This window comes from Anarhichas minor, unplaced genomic scaffold, assembly GCF_050575085.1.
Source record: "Anarhichas minor isolate MPS153535 unplaced genomic scaffold, ASM5057508v1 ptg000136l, whole genome shotgun sequence".
Taxonomy (NCBI): Eukaryota; Metazoa; Chordata; class Actinopteri; order Perciformes; family Anarhichadidae; genus Anarhichas; species Anarhichas minor.
The window spans coordinates 11,805,141-11,811,101 of record NW_027466582.1 but is presented as its reverse complement, the minus strand read 5'-3'; positions in this window follow the sequence as shown (position 1 = coordinate 11,811,101).

Below are 5,961 nucleotides of genomic sequence, written 5' to 3'. Positions count from 1 at the left end.
CTCCGACCCGCACATTTCAACTCGCGCACGCACGCACACACATGCATACATCAGCACGAACAGTCTGGACGGGAGAGGCAGAGGGGGGGAAGAAACTGTGCACAAGAGAAGTGGAGACTTGTTGGTCCCAAATCAGCCTGATGCCGCTAAGCCCTCCGACCATCTTCCATTGGGTTCAACCATCAGCGGGTTTTAATATTATCGACCAGCCGCAGTCCCCACAGACCCCTCTGTTTGCCTTTCTCAGGATGAGACTCCAGAAAAATGGGTGTTGTTTCTCACATTATGAAAGACTCGCCACATTGCTGAATTGATCTTTCGCTCGTCTCGCTGTGCCAAAATCGTTTTTGCAAAATTGCCAAACAAAGAGGAAGCTCTTCCCCTCCGGTCTCTTTCTGAAGAAGTCGGCTTCGCAAAATGTCACCAGACCCCCCACCCCACCCCACCCGCCATGCCTTCTCAGTGGATGCGCTTCTCTAAAGTCCATATCTGGCCTTTCCCCTCTTTGTTCCTTTTTCCTAACTTTGCCCAGCTTCTCTGAAAGGTGACTTGAGTCTTTAGTGCCAAACCCAACCCGCCACAGCAGAGGGTAGCAGACAGCCACGTGACTTCAGAGAAGACGTCTCTGAAATGCCACGCAAAGTCTGACAGGAATGCGACAGATCTGCCAGCCCAGCCGCTTGGAGCTCGCCGTAACACGAACAAAAGGTACAATGAATCTAAAGCCTCAACACCACCGGACACCGGAGACGTTTTCATTTCCTTTCACATGTGAATGGAGTGTAAAGAGTTTTAGTGTTTCCTGTCCTCGAAGCTTCTGACCCCTGAAGGGTCATTGTGGCTGTTCACAGCCACCGACATGGAAGCAGGTTGACACGTGTCTGAACGGGAGGGAAACATGGATTTGTACAGTGTTTTCTTTTTTTCTTCCTCTCCTCTGTGTCACTCATATCTGGATTACAGCATCCTGTTTGTCTCTACAGCACAAACCAACACCTGGCAGAGGAGTATATTTATAAGCCATCGGCATGTGCTGCCATTAAACATGACTGATATCCAGAGTGCTTTGGTCCATCCCCAACTGTATGTGTCTTAAAAAAGCAATAGGAAGAAGTCAGGACTCCTGTCTCTCTCGAAACAAAAACAGGGAGATTTTGCTCTCGGGAAGATATTTGATGTGGGAAAAGCTGTTTTAAAGGTGACGCCTCAAAGACACCATGTCTCTATCTTCCATTAAAGCAGTGAACGTCGCGCTTTGAGGAAAAAAAGGAAAGAGAGGACTCCACTCACCATCCCACTGTCTGGAATACAGAGAGCCAGCTAAAAAGCAATGACAGAGACATTTTTGGGAGGGAAAAGTAAGAAGGAACTTTTCTTTTTTCTTTTTTTTTTCAGGTTAATTTATTTCCTTGTATTATAATTCCAATAAATAAGTTGTTCTATTCGTACAGTACAACTGACATCAGTGTTTAGTTCCTCAAGGAAATGGTCACTTGCGATATTATTTAAATGTCTTTCTTTCTTAATTCTGGCTAAAGCCGAAATATATGCTTTTACTTCTGTATTCTGTTGTATTTCGTAGTGCCCAAGCCTGCTTACAGTGCCCTCTAGTGATGACCAGTGGAAATGTCATGATTATTAAATGTGCTGCCAGTCACTCTGTAAATTCCCCACGCGCCTCTTCAACAATCAGACATCAACCAGGGGGGGGGGGGGGCACGCAACCTCAGAACAGGAAGAAAAACCAGAAGCCAGCTTTGAGAGACAATCAAAGGTGGATGTTTGATAATGGGAGCAGACCGTAGGTGTATGTGGGTGTGTTTTACATTTTTAACATGTCTAGTTTTCCTCAGGTTCAGTACGTGTTGGGGAAAGTGAGGATCTTTAGAGAAAGTAAAAATGACTTCTATGATTAGATTAAAAACGGCCCCGATAAGAAGGAGCGGCAGTACCTTCCTTTGGCAGTGTGTGTTGTCGTCGTGTGAATGTTCATCGGTCTATTCAGCCGTGCCTACAGTCACTTATTTTGGTCATTTACTCCCAGGCAGAGCAGGGACGTGCCTTTGAAACAGCACCTGGGGAACGGATGAAAGGGAAAGGCTCTTCTTCTTCTTCATCCTGAGAAATAGACACACATGGTAACACACACACACACATACACACGTACCTTGCACACACACACACATTAGTTTTAAATAGCCTCACACTCACAGCTGTAGACTTGATAAAAGTTTGTACGGGGAGGCGTCAGCCTTTCTCTTGTTCGTATGAATATTTTGACTGAACACAGCCAGGCCGGCCGGCCTCCAGACGCAGGGACGAGAGTGTGTGACGTGTGCCGAAATGCGTCGGTGTGTGTGCCTTTGCATTCAGTTGCATGCAGTATATCTTTCAGGGCCCCTGTAATAAGAGTGTATTGGAAAAAAATGTTCACCCCCCCCCCCCCCCCCCAAAATCCCAAAGCTACTTACAACCCAAGCAGGAGCCCACACAGCTATGTCCTCAGCCAGGTGTCTGTGTCGGGGTTATTTTCAGGTCGCTAACTTGAGCATGCACGTTGAAACTGTTGTTGACGTGCTGTACTGGTGTAAGCCTTAATTCCTTCCCCCTGCGATGAAAACACGCTCCCAGTTTTTGAATCTCCTGAAGTTAAATTTGCATCTTGAATCGATGCAATTACAACCCTGCAGCATAAAGCACAAAGCGGCACCCGGTCTGAATGTAAAGAGAATATATAAACGGGCTAACGGTATGATGTTTACTATAACTGACATTCAACTCTGCAGCTTTGCAGGGAGATGAGTGAACTCTTCACAAAGACGATGTGAACGGTTCTGTTTTAAGAATCTCTTGGATTATAACACCACCAGGTGGACAGTCAAGTGCTTAAATGTTTTGCGTGATGATATGATTTGGTTGTTTTAACACGTTGGCCAGTTGTGAAAAGCAGTCTAGTAGTCATCCAATAATGTGAAATCCTCAAAATATACAGAAAATAAGAATTGTGTCGGCAGAAATGTTCCCAAAATCCAGGTTTTGACTGTAAATTGTTTTGAGCACTGGTTTCCTTGCCAGAACTACAGTATGTCGATGCTTAAATAATTACTAATATGTAATGTTTCGTATTTTATTGTACATGGAAAGTGCTCTAGTTTTTTGTATTCCAAATATGAAGTATGGCCAAATGACAAACTGTGCAGTGCAGATGTTTTGCTCGCATCTTTAAAAGTGTGCATCAAGTTGGATGTTGGATACAGCTGTCCACCTTATTCAAAGACACACACACACACACCAGTTACTTCAGTGTGAATGTTGCGTTATTTTACAGTTAGTTTTGTTTCTTTCTTCAGTTCAGATGTTCAAATGTTCCATTTTGTAATATCTTTTATTTTTAAGAACCTTTGCACAATGTTTTATATAAAATGCTTGTGTCGACAGGTTTTGGATAAGACGGGTGAATTGATCCATTCCTGTGCTATCTTGTCTTGATGTCACTCTGTAGTTTTCCTGCCAATGCAGTTCCTGCCAAACAGAGGAAGGTGCTCGACTTTATTCACTCCCCCCCCCCCCCCCCAAGCATCACTGAACAGACAAGAGCAGGCTGCATGTTGTTTGTTCTGTACACAGGATGCTGGTTTTCAGTCAAGCGCAACTTGCGAGGTTAGTGGTTGCAGCCGGGGAGGACGGTTTCACGAAGCTCAGAGTCCCGGCTTACATCGGGATCAGCTCTGACCGGAGATGAAGCACAGCTATTTCAAGAGGACCATACGTTTTACAGAGTTGAAAATACTGTTTACATCCCGGATCCATTGTCTTTGTAAAATGTAAAGGTATGAAAAAGACATTTGCAGTGATCACAGTATTAAAGTTTCTGAAATAAATAAATGCCATATCTATTTGTGCTGCTGTTTACTTGTTTGCTTCTGCACTATGTTGCTTATTCTTTTTAATTGTAATTGTAAAGAATAAGAAAACCTGTATAATACATTGACAAAAGAAAGCTATATACAGTGAAATACGTATATAATAGTGAGTATGTGTTCATAAATGTGCATTGATATAATATTTGTCTAAAAAAAAACTGATTTAACCAATAGTTCAGTTATTCCCATGTTATTGAGTAAAGTGAGATAGTGATTTGGGCTGGTTAAAAAAAAAGAAAAAGAAACAGGCTATAGGGTTCCCTATAAGACTAGGCGATATAGAATATGCATAATATCAGCATTAGAATCTCTTTAATATCCAACCAAACCTGGTATTTAAACTGAAATATCCCTGATCGATATTGAATCAAATCGAATTGAATTGATTTAGAAGATCAGTGGCGATACTCAGCCCTAACAGTGATAGATTTCATGATATATAAATCAAATGTATAGTGATGTGCTGTAGTGAAATACTCTATAATAAAATAGCTAATGCGTAAGATAAAAATGTGTATTAGTGTGTATATATTTATAATATGAAAATATATAAATACAGTTTAAATATGTAAATACTCCATCTTTAAAATATAATTTTAAAATAGTAATAAATATATGCAATAAATAAATGTTTTTGCTTCTCAAAGTAAAACCCCAATTGAGATCAATAAATGGCAATAAAAGCCAAACATGATGCAAACAAAAAAAATCATTCATGCACATTTTATTTTTATTTGCATGATATATAATTTTTTTCAAATTTTGTCAAAAGCTTCAATACATACATCAATTTATAAAATATATGATTTCATGTGACAGGCTTCACAGAGCAACCAATGTAATGTGTCATGTTTTCCATCGAATGCACTAATAACAGCTGAGTTTCGCTCTGAGTGGACATGGGTTTCCTTTCTCCTGCAGAGCTTCTGTCTGCTCGCATCTAGCGGTGAGTGAGAGAGTGAGGAGAGAGCAGAGGTCTGGGATTTGGACCGAGTCTGCCTCGGGCTGCTATTGTTCCCGCGTCACACTGATTCATCTGATTGCACTTTAACTGCTCTCACAGCGAGAGCAGGTACTCACCTCGCCTGTGTTTTCTTCTTCTTACACTCATTACACAGTAGATGGCTGCCACTGCTGAAAGAGATAATCATAACAAACGTCAGCATTGTTGATTTTTTTTCATGGAGATGACAGAAGAGCTTTCTGCATCTGAACTTTATGGAAGGAACAGTGTTGTTACACTATACTGGAACTAAACGTCAGCCTGAATTACTTCCATGCAACGATGCATCACAGTCTTACCGAAGATCTCCAGCTTGTGAGATTGAGTGTGATTTCAGGAGCTATGATCATTCACAAATAAAGTTGTTTTAGACTTCTATATATGCGTTTGTTTGTGATGCCATAAATGGGTAACTTTTATTAAGATCAAGTCGTAGGAAAGAATGTGTTGTATGTATTACCTTCCTGCGACCAGGACGCCTGGTAGCTGCAGGCACTGCAAAGAAAATAATAATAAAGCAAAATATTGTGTAATCTAGAGAAATTTGCTTGTTTACAAATACGTTAAAAAGAAAAATACTGAATTCCTTGAAACAAGCATGGGCTGTGAAATACTGACTGACTATAAAAATAGAAGACTAGACATATACTGTAAGAGGAATTATAGATTAAGGTTCTTGATAGACTAGATCTATGCAGAGAACACTTTATTTTTTGCCTTCGGTGTCAAGGACCTTCATCGGAGCAGATGAAGGTCCTTGAAACTGTCCAAGCTCAATGTCCATTTACTTTCTTTTTCCAGAACTTGTATTCTCATGACAGAACAGAGTCAGAGTCAATGTTGCCTCTATTCAAAGTCGCCATGGTTATTATCATCACATTGATAATCTAGTCTCGTCCAAAGATTGCCAGCAGGGCTTTAAAGCCTTGATAAAGAAAAGCTGCTTCACCTCTGTGAAGTGTCTGTAAATCCCTGCACATGTATCACAGGACTAAATTATTTCCCCAACAAAATGAAATGATGCTTTTCCGGAAT